Below are 12,976 nucleotides of genomic sequence, written 5' to 3'. Positions count from 1 at the left end.
AGCACAATGGCAAGGTCTGAGCTTTAGTCAGCCATGGTGGCTGGGAGCACCCCTGTCTGCAAGAACAAATCCTCATGTAAAGGACCTCCTGGAATGTCCCTCCAGGAAAGGTGTTATTTGAACACTACACAGAGGGCTTCTGCCTTGGACACCACCAGTACCTACGCTGGGCTCTGCCTTGCAATGGAAATCCAAGAGTTTAGGAGAACCAAGTAACCAGAAACCATCGTTAGACACTCTTCATTCTCCAAACTACTGGGCTTTGGTGCAGTCTGATGGTCTTTTTATGGTACTTTATAATGATAAAAATAGAACATACCAGCAAAACTGACCTGTGATAACATTCGGCTCACTAAGAGCAAAACAGATGATTAAAGCCAACTTACTTCTGAGATGAACTCATATTTGTGAATTAAGTGTTGTCTCAGATCTCCAGATCCTCCAGAAATGGCAGATGGTGATCAAATCCAAAATGGGGCAAAACCCTCCAGTTGCTGCTCCGATCCCAGTCTGCACATGGGTGTGAAAAGGCGTTCTCCCTCTGCTCTGGCATGGCCTCAGCAGACGGCGTTGGCTTTGACCCGGTGCCGAGCCATCCTGGTCTTAAACAGAAGTTGTCGCCAGCATCAAGCACTCAGTTACTCAAACAAACAAAACTCAGTGACTAAGCACAGAAGCCGAAGAGTTTCCCTCCACCTCACTGCATTGTTTTCTCCTTAAATCAAAGAACATCTGAACTAACCATCAGCCTGTCTGCTCTTATTGAAGCTTTCTTTCCAACTCCGGTAACTTAGGGTTGAGATGCAGCTGATGACAAGACAACTCCCAGCACCAGCTCTGAGTAGCTGCTTAGTAGCTGTTTTGCTTCCAGGGAAGTAAGCGATTTACCTTCCACCTCCCCAAGCAGGTGTCACAGAGAGCAGGACCTTGCGGCGGAGCTCTCTGGGGACTCCAAAAATCAAATCCTTTTCCCAAGTGACCAGAGGAGGGCTTGGAGGGGACATCCTGGCTCCCCCATGTCCCTTACTCAACATCTTGTGTTCACTCATGTGCCGCCTCATTAAACTCACCTGGCTGTTAGCAGAAAATGAGGAATTTAGCCGTGCCTGACCTGGGCACAGCCAGCACCATCCCCAGGACCCCAAGCCAAGCACTCCCAATTAATACTCGTATCTTCGCAACCTTTTCCATCTGATACAAGACAATTTGCAGTTTTCCCAGTCTTGCCTCAAAGCGGGGTCTGTCACGCTCACAGGCAAGAAATAAGCTCTTAACTGATGGTGCAGTGTCCCAGGAGCAAGAAAGCAAGCGGCGAGCAAACAAAAAATTATCATGATTTTCATTTCTTCTGTAAAATGATCCCAATTATACCATATATCACATCATTTGCATTGCCACAACACAGCCCTTCATATCTGCTTGAGTTGCAAGCCTTTTAATCTCAGCCTACCTTTAATAAAAAAAGGTTTGTAGAAAATGAGGCACTTGCTTTATGCTGATGCAGTTAAGGGAGCTAATTTCAATTCTGAAGCAAACAAGATTAATGCAAGTTAATAGCCTGAGGGATCCAGGAGCCAACTAAAGTAAGGCTCTTGTTGTTCTGTTTTAATAATCCATGGGAATTTCCAGGTATTTACATAAAATGAATCCTCCAGATCTCATCTAATTTCCAGGCGATAAATTCCTGGCAGGGAGGGACATCTACCACTAATTTCACAAGTGTGCATACGACTTTTGTTGGCTTTGCATGTGGCCCTGAAACATTTGGGGCAGCATAAAGGCAATTTCCTACTTGGCACTGATTTTCCAGGATTAAATGCCACCGGTCTCAAAAAAATGGTGGTTTCAGTGTCTGCAGTCAATGGTTTACTCCCATCCCCATCGTAGGATCTGCTGGTACAAGAAGGTGGTGGTGAGCAGCTCCAGTATTTACCAGCAGTGCAGTGGCATGTGTCAGCAGCTGTTCTTGGGAAAGCGACACAAAGTCTACAACCGCCTACGAGACTGCCTTTCCATTAGACCAGAGATCTGAGGAATCACTAAATTCATTTAATCTGTCCTTAATATAACTCCTGCAGTTTATTGATCGTGCTGGAGAAACACCCAGTTTCTGCTTCTTTTCTTCCAGCAACATATTGAAAAACAGCCAATTCTTTCACCAACAGAAGGGAGTATTTTCTTACACAGCACCTGGCCTTCCTGAGTTGCTACACGCAATGAGGTATCTCCAGTGTAACATTTTTAGCAGGACTCAGGGAAGTTCAGAGCCCTTCCCCACAAACCTTTTATGTCAGCAGCTGTATAAAATTCGTGACAGCTACAAGTGCAATTTGTCAACCTTTGTGTTCGATTGCTTCTCCAAGCACCTGCCAGGCAGGAGGGCAGCAGAGGGTCTCTGGTGGAGGAAGCACAGATTTCGGTATCCTGGTTCTCACGCTTGCTTACACAGCCCCAGGACCTGTGCTTGCAGAGGCACAACTGAAGCTCTGCAACTATTTTTGTCACACCCAGGCTATCTAGCAAAATGCATTTTCTCTTGCAAAACAAAGGGAAATCACAAAGCAAAAGAAAAAATAAACAAATCATTGTACAGTCACTCAAGAACACAGCACCAAAAAATGCGTGCACAAGCCCCACTGCCACGGAGCAGCAGAGTAGTGCAGGATAGTGCAGGACAAGGCATTTCTCTGCTCCGTTTCCCACCTCTGATCCAGAAGCGTCACACTGGCAGTTCATGGCACAAAGCCCTTTGCCCAGCACGGGCTCCGGCCACTGTCACACCTCTAGGTGCCACTGGAGCAGCTGGTGGATTTTTAGCGGAACGGGGAAGCCCTGTGTTTGCTCCTGGGCTGCTCCTGCAGTCTTACCGCATGCCAGGGGGAGAGTTTGCTGGCTGCGCTGGCATTTGATGTCCCGCACACAAACCGTGCCTCTGAACCAGCGAGCGCGGCTGATGGCGCCTACCCAGAATGTAGGTGGGGAGATGTTTCCTCCTTGCTGCCGATCGAGTGGACAAACAAGATCCTGAGATCGTGCTCACAGCACAACCTGCTTTTTTGAGACCCGCTGCACGCTAAGCCCCATATCACAAGTGCAGAACATGTTTCGGGGCATACATGGCATCATCGGTGGAGGACAGGCGTGTTCATATGAGCAATCCTAGAAAAACAGGGAGAAAACTCAGAAGCACTGAAGGCTCAAGGAGTATCTTATCTTGATCCCAAGGAACATGATGAATGCTCTTCTGCACCTAGGGGCAGATACATTTGATTTTGCTCTTTGCACTTACACAAACAGCTTAATTATCATCAGAAGTCAAAGAAGATGGGGTGGAATTAGAATAATTTTCTTCAGTTCACAGACCACCTGGACACAAGATGCTGAGAGGTATCTGTTGGCGATGGGCATATCCAGGCAAAGAGCTGCAAAAATGGGTGCTGAACCTGCAGGAGAGCATCTGTTTGGGACATCCAGGATTTTGAGGGCCTGACTGGGGCAGTGTCATCCCCTCTAGTACCCTTCTGCCTGGGTGATCAAAGCAAAATGTGCTGAAAATTTTCCAAAAAAATTGCTGAAAGATGAGCCAGCAGGGAAGGAGACTGTCCTGGCTGAACAGAGCTCTGGGTGGAGCTCAGGGGAAAAGGCGAGTTCACCCCCTTTGGAAGAAGGGGCAGGCAGCGCTGGAGGACTATGAGATGTCGCGAGGTTGTGCCGGGTGAAGATCAGAGAGGCGAAAGCCCAGCTGGAACTCAGGCTGGGCACTGCCGTAGAAGGTAACAAAAAATGTTTTCACAAATACGTTAGGAACAGAAGGAGGACGTTGCCACAAAGGATGAGGGAAAGGCTGAGGCACTTTCCGCTTTCTGTGCCTCAGTCCTTAATAGCAAGACCAGCTTCCCTCTGGGCACTCAGCCCCTGAGCTGGGAGACAGGGACCAGGAGCAGAATGAAGCCCCCACCGTCCAGGAGGAAACGGTCAGTGACCTGCTGCTCCACTGAGACACACACAGGTCTGGGGGGCTGGGTGGGATCCACCCGAGGGTGCTGAGGGAGCTGGCGGAGGAGCTCGCCAAGCCACTCTCCATCATTTATCAGCAGCCCTGGCTGACTGGGGAGGTCCTGGAAGACTGAGGGTTAGCCAGCGTGATGCCCATCTACAAGAAGGGCCAGAAGGAGGATCCAGGAACTACAGCCCTGTCAGCCTGACCATGGGGAAGGTTATGGAGCAGATCATCCTGCTACGTGTACAGGGCAATCAGGTGATCAGCCCCAGCCAGCATGGGTTCGTGAAACACAGGTCCTGCTTGATGGACCTGATCTCCTTCTGTGACAAGGTGACCTGCCCGGCGGATGAGGGAAAGGCTGTGGATGGTGTCTGCCTGGACCTCGGTAAAGCCTTGGACACCGTTTCCCACGGCATCTCCTGGAGGAACCAGCGGCTCATGGCTGGGCTGGGGGGACTCTGTGCTGGGTTAGAAGCTGTTTGGCGGCCGGGCCCAAGGGGTGTGGGGAATGGAGTCCCATCCCGCTGGCACCGGGCACACGGGGTGTCCCCCGGGCTCCGTGCTGGGGCCAGCCCTGGTTAATGTCGGTGTCGATGCTCGGGGCGAGGGGATGGAGCGCTCCCTCAGTCAGTGGCAGGTGGCACCAGGCTGGGGACAGTGCTGCCCTGCCGGGGGGCAGGGGGCTCTGCAGGGGGGGCTGGGCATGGGTTAGCGGTGGACACGGCGGTGCTGTGTTAACGGTTGGGCTTGATGATCTTAAAGGTCTTTTCCAACCTAAACGATTCTGTGATTCCATGATTCAAACGCAGCTCCAGGCAGGCTGTATCAAACCTTGCTTCAGGAGGCACCTGGAAGGAGGTGGCCACCTACCTGCTGGGATGGGGACAGGGTTGTGGCAGATGCCTGGCTCTGCCTTGCTTTCCTGCCAAGGACAAGAACCCAGCCTGGCTGGCATCCTGCATCCCCTGTGAGATGCTGACCCCCTGTGGAAAGCTTTCGGGTTACAGGTACGAGGCTGGAGGAGGTGGGAGCATCAGCTGAGCGCCGGGAGAGGCAGCTGGTGGTGCCAAACCCCAGCCGGGAGCCCAGCGCCCCTGCCCCGGCACGGGGGGAAAGAGCCGAACAGTAAAGGCAAGAAAACTCATGGGCTGGGATAAAGACAATTTTGTAAGTAAAGCCAAAGCCGCGCACACAAGCGAAGCGAACCAGGGGACTCCCCCCCCAGGCCCCGTGGCAGGTGCTCAGCCATCCCAGCAGCCGGGCTCCAGCAGCCCAACGGGGCTGGGGAAGGCAAACGCCATCGCTCTGAGCATCCCTCCCTCCTCCTGCTTCCCCAGCTGGACGTGCTGAGCCTGATGCCCTGTGGTATGGGATACCCCTGGCTCAGTGGGGTCAGCTGTCCCGGCTGGGTGCCCCCCCAGCTCCCGGTGCCCCCCAGCCTGCTCGCTGGTGGGCTGGGGGAGGGGCAGAAAAGCCCCTGGCGCTGTGCAAGCGCTGCTCAGCAACGACGAAAATATCCCTGAATTACCAGCACTGTTCCCAGCACACACCCAAACGCAGCCCCACGCCGGCTGCTATGAGGAAAATTAACTCCCCCAGACAAAACCAGCACATTCTCCACCCCTTACTCCATACCATTTCTGTCACGCCCAGGTCCCACATACCCAATACATCCTCATTAACCACCACCCACCTTCCCTTCGTTTGATATAATACACAGGTATCATTCCTTTAGTCTATGGAGACCACCCTTGTGAAATGGTGGACACCAACGTCCACAAAATGTTCATTGAGTCCATGGCTTTGGGCTCCGTCTGTTGTGGTGGTCACTCCGGAGAGGAGAGGTGGTGTGCTGGGGGGAGTTACTGTGCTCCAAAGCCAGCTCAGGTCAGGTCCCTGCTGCACTTGCGCTGCTTCTTCGCTGGTTCAGGTGGTTCAGGTGGTTCCTGCTATAGTAATTCCCATAATACGCAACTCAAATCATGGGTTACGACAGTTTAAAGGTATTTCCGTTACAGTCTCCACCCCTGGTCCCTTTGGGCCAGGTTATAGGGTTTAACACTGTGCAAAACTCCTCCCCTTGCTCCTAGCCTGGCTGCCAACAAGGGGTTCCTGCTATAGTAATTCCCATAACATGCAACTCAGATCTCTGGTGACAATAATTTAAAGGTATTTCCATTACCATTTCCACCCCCGGTTCCTTTGGACCAGACCGGCAGGTTTAACATTTCAATGAACTCCTGCCCTTGGTCCCCAGCTTGGCCTTACCCACCCACTGCAGTCCCTTAAGGCTGCACCTGCTCCAAGTGGAGCCTTATGTATGAGCCACAGTCTCTCCAGGAGGACACCTGCTGCGGCATAGATGCATGCACAGCCACAGTCACTTCATGATGCACCTGTTCCAGAGTGGCCTTCTCCACGGGCCACAACGCCTTCCGAACAAAACTTGCACCAACATGGCCTTAGCACTGGCTGCAGTCCCTCCAGGGGTGTACCTGCTCTGTCATGGGCTTCTCCATGGTGGTGAGCTGCTCCAGCATGACCTCATGCACAGCCACTGATGCCTCAAGGTGCGCCTGCAGCAGCCTGGCCTTATCCTTGGGCCAGAATCCCTTCAAAGGCATACCGGCTGCAGCACAGCAACAACCACAGCCACAGACACTTTGAGATGTACCTGTTCTAGCGTGGACTTATTCATGGCCACAGATGCTTCAGAGTGTCCCTCTCCCACATGGATTCATCCACAGGTCACAGTTCCTTCCACTTGAGTGCACACTGGAGTCAAGCCTGTCCCGTAGGGCAGCACAGACACAGCAGCCATGCCCTGGCCGGCCGCCAGCCCAGGCACATCCCCATTGCTGTCACCAAAATGTTCCCGGGCACAGCACGGTTCGGTGATCAGCCGTACTGCAGCACAGCAAGCAGTGAAAGCAAAAAGCAGCCACCAACAACCACTAGAATCTAATATACAGTAAGACAAGCAAGCCTCCTGACAGCACAGGAGCCTGCCAATTAAGCGCTAAACAGCAATAACAGCTGTAAATCCAATCTAGCACATTCCAGTCAAACCTGTAACTATCTCGAACCCTTTGAGCCCCACGTTGGGTGCCAGAAATGGCTGATGTGCTTTAACCCCAGTTGGCAACTCAGCCCCACAGAGGGGCTCGCTCCCTCCACCCCCTGTGGGATGCACCTTGGCAGCACTTCTCCTTTAAAGAGCTCGAAGAACAATTGAAATGCTAAAGACTTCTCCAATCCTCTTTAAAAAATCATAAGCAAAAAAAATGTTAGGGCTGGCATGCAGCTTATAGTGCAGGCCCAGAGGCAGGCTCATTTCCAAGCAAGTCACTTCAGCACACGGTGTTTTTTCTTTAGATCAAAAATTGTCTCCCACGCCAGGTTCTGCCGTGAGTATCACCAGCAGGATGGGCAAGGATGCTGTGGACAGCATCCCTGGGCCATGGCTTTGCACCAACCCGGTGCTTCCCGTCCTGTCCCTGCGCAGCACAGTGAGCATCGGTCCCCACTGGAAGCTCTCCAGATAGGCAACATATGAGGAGGCAAAGCCGTCACCTTCCTCTCTCCCCTCCTAGCCCCAGAGATGGTGAAGCACTGAGCGCTTTTCCCCTTCTGAGGACAAAGAGGCCAATTTCAGCGTACTCAGTATAAAATGTGGTAGGTATCTGAAACGTGACCAAAACATGCCAGCCTGCGGCCAGTGTTTAACTTCCCACTCACTGCTCACTACTCATCCTTGCTACCTCCCGGTCGAATTGCTCCTGTTGACAGCCAGAGGATGCTGGGGTCTTCCAAAGTGTCAGCACTGCAAACTCAGCAGAGGGTCTGAAAATCTGTCAGGCACTGTCCTCCCTGCCTACCCCCTACCCCCCCCTCCCCCAGCCATCAGCTGAGAAGCTTTGTGGTTAGCACTGAGCTGACAATCTTTGTGATGAGGTGGAAAAATAGGTTCACAGCAGCCACAGCTGTTCCCTGGTGAATCCTACCCCACCAGACCCCGGCACAGACCAGCCTTTTTCCCCGTGAGTCCTGCCCACACATCAGCCTGTCCCCCCTCTGCACAAAAGACACTTGCCCCCCCCTCCCCGGGCAGCTCCAGGCACAGTGGACCCCCACGACGCCTGCTCAGGGGATGAAACACCTAGCTGTACCCTCCTGTGCTGCAGAGTGGGCTCCTCTACAGCAGCTGCTTCCCTCGGCGAGTGCAGGCGTGGGGCTTGCTTTATTCCCATTAGAGGTGGCAATCAAGGGGTCAAAATGAGATTTTTCTGAGAGCTCTTGATTTGTGCTGTATTGCTGAAAGCATGTCCGTGCTCCTTTTCCACTAATACCTGAACACTGCTGCTTCTTGCTTTCCCATCACAAGCCTCCGCAAGAAACACTGGCTATAGTTGGGAGAGGGTAGTTTAAAACAGCACAGAGCAAAAAAGTCTCTTCCCAGTTCTCCAGCTTCTTATCACACTGAGATCCCAGAGCCAGTTTTGTTGGAAAGCCTCTGAGCACGCCAGCTGGGCAAAAAGCACATCAGACATGTGGAAACACTATATTTCATTATTCTCTCAACATTTTACAGGAAAAATAATTTTTACTGAGCTACCCAGGCTGTGCAGGAGACAAAGTGTCAGATTGAATATGAAAAACAGTCCCAGCTATGTAATCTGGAAAGCAGTGAAAAGGCCTACTATCTGGGGAGGAAAAATAGATAATTAAAAAATCTGTAGCCACCTTAACAAGCCCCATGAGTTTTAACAAGGGAAGGTCAGTGTAATTAGCCAACGTGCCCAGCCAAGCCATGCTGAGGTCCAAAGCTAATTTAATTTTAGAGGCTACTGCTTTTCTTGAGGGGAGCCAGCTCCTGGAGGGTTCCCAGACACCCCTTTGGGGACCAGCCCTGTGACCCCCAAGTTCACCGCGTCACACCTTTGCACAACCAGAGCTTGGCACATCCAGCTTCACCCGGACAAGCTGCAACACGGTATGTGAAGAGCATCTTTGTAAATAGCTCCGGTGCCCTCTCCTCCAGAGAAGACATGCTCAGAACTAGCATGGCTGCATTTGCAAACCGAAGTCACCCCAAAAAAAAAAAAGTGAGCCAAACTTTTCTCCAGCCTCTTCCTCATCAGCACGGTTGGCTTCATCCAGCTCTGTTGACTAGCAACAACAGGCTCACTAACCACAGAAGTCTCCTGATGCTCCAGTGCGGGGGGGAATCACTGTGCTTTTGGCCTTTGGTTCCCAGAGGTAAAAACTTCCCTTGGCAGCTGCTTAGGGTGGATCCTAGCACAGTTTGTCTGGCACCTTTGTCAACCCAGGACTACAACAGTGATGGAGCAAGCAGGGGAGAAGAGAGCCGGTCACCAGCCCTGCAGCTGTCACTGCTGCCGTGTGACGGAGGGTGGTGTTTCATCGTCCTCTCTGTCATGTAGCAATCTGCAGCCTGGCAGAACTCGTCAGTGCAGCAATTCAATCGGGAGATGACAGAGGGCTGAAGATGTTCGGAGAGAAGTGGTCCATGGTCCCCTCATCCCTAGGGAAGGCAGGATGTCTCTGCACCGGAGGCCTCTGAGGGTGACAGCAGTAGCCTCACCAACCACTCCACAGCCAAGAGTGGGCAACATCACTGGGAACGAGGAGGATTCAGGCTTCACTGATGTTAAAGCCACTGGTTTTAAGCTCCTTAGCCACTTCTGGCACTTGGAGATAATAACTTTTCTGCAGGGATGTCAGGGCTTCCCTCCTTGGACCCATAAGGAGGGAAGAAAGCTGCGGCTCACCCGTACGGATGGGGGGACTTAACCTATGGCAAGGGAGAGGGGTGTGCTCAGTGTAAATGTCGCCACTTCACCTGAGACCATTCTTTTCTTGCTAACTTTTTTATTCAAGATCTAAAACGAATTCCCTGGCCAGGCCAGATTCCCAGTTCCTTCTGCAGCTGGGGGTTGTGCCCTTTGTGGTACCTGCACTCCACGGGAGGACAGAGAGGAGGCTGCTGGGTCTGGCTTGTCTATGAGAACATCTTGCAGAAGATCTCTCTTCAGAAGAGTCCCTCAGGGAGAAAGTTTTACTTTTTAGCACTCACACTGGTTCCTACTTGCTCACATTATTTTTTTTTTTAATTGATAGAACATTTACACACCCAGGTTTTGTTTTAAGCTTATGTTTTCTTCCCATCATTCTCCACGTTAAGGTGAGAGGATGAAGTGGTGTTGCCTCACAGCACGCCCTACAGACTGTTGCTGTGAGGAGCCAAGACGCCCGTTTGCCGGGTGAGCAGCAAGAGCCACCTCCAGCACCAGCCACCTGCAGATGCAGGCCAGGAGGTAAGGACCGGGGGGACATGCCTTCGCTTGCTGGTGGTGGCCTCGCCCCAGCCCCATCACCCTGGGGTGCTTAAATGAGAAGGGGTGGAGGTGGCATGGCACAAGGTATGATGTTTCTCAGCTGGTGGGGAAGAGGGGACGGTGCCTCCCAGCAAGGCACGGTACAACGAGGGCAACATGAGTCACCGGTGCTTTTCCTCCGGCTGGAAGCAGAGACAGGTTTCCCCATCATCAGTCCTACGCACACACATCCCCACACCCACCTCTGGCAAGGTCAGAAGGAACACCCAGCGCACACCCCAACACTCACGCACCAGCTTATCATGGAGAGGAGCTTCTGCTTCCCCACTGCAAAATCCTACAGTGGGAGCCCACTCGCTCACAGAGGCTGAGCAACGCCATGTGAGTGACACAGAAAAGAAGCTTCAGCAAGTGTCACCTTGAGCCCTGGGTCCTGCCCCAGGGTCCACTGTCACGGTGAGCCATGCCCCACGTTAGAGGGGGACAGCAGGGAGATGCTCATGAGGGATTTGCACTGTGGAGCCTGCAGGTTGGCTGCTCTTCTCACTCAAGCCAGGTGGGCACCAAGAGTCCTCCTCACCCCTCCTTGCCAAGCCTGGGGCCATGCCGCCTGGAGAGGAGAACCAGGCACCTGGCCTCGCACCCTCTCACCAGCGGGCCACCACCAAAGCTGGGTGACAGGAGGAGCCCAGCATCATCAGCAGTGACCTAACTTAGGACACTTTCCTGCTGAACCCTGCAGAAATGGTCTCTAGATCACCACTGCATCCCACAAGGAAAGGGATCTGAAGTCTTACCTCTCCGGTGTCGTCATCAAGAGGTAAAGCACCAAGATTCAAACTGGGGTGCGGGTTTGATCGGTAAATGAAGGATCCACACTACAGTGATACTAAGGCATTGCATGTTAAGGATGAATACAACCAACCTAGCACCTTCAGACACTCACCAAGAGGTCCCCACACCTTCGGGTAAGCAATATTGCACATCCTGAGCACACGGGCGTTGGCCACAGCAGCAGGCAGCCCGGCCGTAGGGCTGCAGGGCTGCGTGGTGAGCTGGATCCTCTCATGGTCATTTCCCTTCATAACTGCAGGAAATTGCGATTTAGCCTGTGTGCAGAGGGAGGTGACGGTACCTGGCAGGAGTGCTGAGATGGCTTCCAAGGATCTCAGAAAGACCCTGCAGGACCAGGTTCCAGGGAGCAGCGCGAGGAGGGGATGAGCCAGGAGCTGAGGGGGCCCCAGCACTGGCCATGTCCCCCCGACAGGGCACAGTCCCACGGGGTCTCAGCACAGCCAGTAGAGCTGAGGGTGGGACAGGGCTCATCAACAGCCCCAGAACACAGCGAGGGGATGAACTGGGACCAGGGGCCCTCCAGGGAGCCCGGGCTGGAGCAGAAGAAGGGGCTGGAGGCAAAGCTACAAGGTCCAAGGTCCGTGCAGCAGCCAGGGCTGGAGATAAGGACATATCTAATGCAGGGACAGGGGACCGAGGCTTAAGCTTAAATGAGGTCTTGGGCCATGGGCAGAGGAAGGGGTGGGCAAGGGTCTCAGACAAGGTAAAAAACCCAAAGATAACCTGTACCACACTTCTCAACACTCTGGGCTCTTCAGTTCTTGTGGTAAAACTGCTTTTTATCACAGAATCCCACAGATGTCCTCCAAAAAAGCCAGATGGGCTCAATCCTGCCAGCTTCATCAGGTGGGATCAATACTTCTGCTTGTTCACGCTGATCGGGATATTGCCCCATTGCCTTCAGTTGAACATGCCATAGCTGTGGCACACCAGTAATACTCGGGCTCCAAAACCATCATGACTTTCACAGCTCTGTGCCTCAGCTGTCCTTTGCAGAGCTGGGAGCTACAAGTCCATGTGCTTATGGGCCTGCAGGTGCAGGCACTGCTAAGGAGAGCTACACTTCTCAGCCAGTTGGCCCCAAATCTCTCCCTGAGTCCCGGAGCCAGGGAGAAGCTTTGGGTTCACGAGCTGTGGCAGCAGCAAAGCTCTGACCCCCCAAAGTTTAAGGAAGCATGACCCCAGAATTGATCTGTCAGACACAAGCAGAGCATAAGAGACAACACGAAATAAATGCTTCTCCAGTCACTCATTCACATCTGCCACCGACATTTGAAAAAGTCAGGCAGCGAATGCAGCCAGAAACGAGGGCAGCGCGTTCAGCTGACCCAGCTACTGCCAGCCAGCCAAACAGAAGGGCCTGCCAAGCAAAATGCTCCTGGCAGGGGAACTTCCACTAATGCTCTTAGCCTGCTGCAAAGTAACACAGCCCACAGTGGAAGGTGCTTTATTAAACTAGGTCAAGCTTTTTTGGCATTTGCTCTGAGTGGAGAGCACATAGGGACAGTCACCAAGGCTGACACTCAGCAGCTTGTGAGTGGAGAGCACATAGGGACAGTCACCAAGGCTGACACTCAGCAGCTTGTGAGGATGGGGTAATGTGTACCCTTCATTCGTGCCTTTAGTCATTGGCATTTCAACATGAAAATGCAAGACCTTTGGATTCAGGAACTCAAAACACTCGAGTCTCATTTTCTCTGTCACAGCCACCCTTTTTCCTGCATGCTGTTCAGAGCTGCTGGCTAATAAATACAGCTAC

At 52.6% G+C, this 12,976-nt stretch overlaps 1 long non-coding RNA gene across 1 annotated transcript; it reads right to left on the bottom strand.

The window, feature by feature from the left end:
* Nucleotides 1–8,554: 8,554 nt before the first annotated feature.
* LOC119156187 lies at nt 8,555–12,749 on the bottom strand. The gene is made up of 2 exons (XR_005107009.1): nt 10,781–12,749; nt 8,555–10,067 (listed from the first exon to the last, which is right to left on the bottom strand). It is a non-coding gene; the product is annotated as an uncharacterized LOC119156187 (long non-coding RNA).
* Between the last annotated feature and the right edge of the window lie 227 nt (nt 12,750–12,976).

The sequence above is a fragment of the Falco rusticolus genome, chromosome 12 (genome assembly GCF_015220075.1).
Source record: "Falco rusticolus isolate bFalRus1 chromosome 12, bFalRus1.pri, whole genome shotgun sequence".
In the NCBI taxonomy this organism is placed as follows: domain Eukaryota; kingdom Metazoa; phylum Chordata; class Aves; order Falconiformes; family Falconidae; genus Falco; species Falco rusticolus.
Note: the sequence above shows the minus strand (reverse complement) of the source record. Positions and strands in the feature narration are given on the sequence as shown.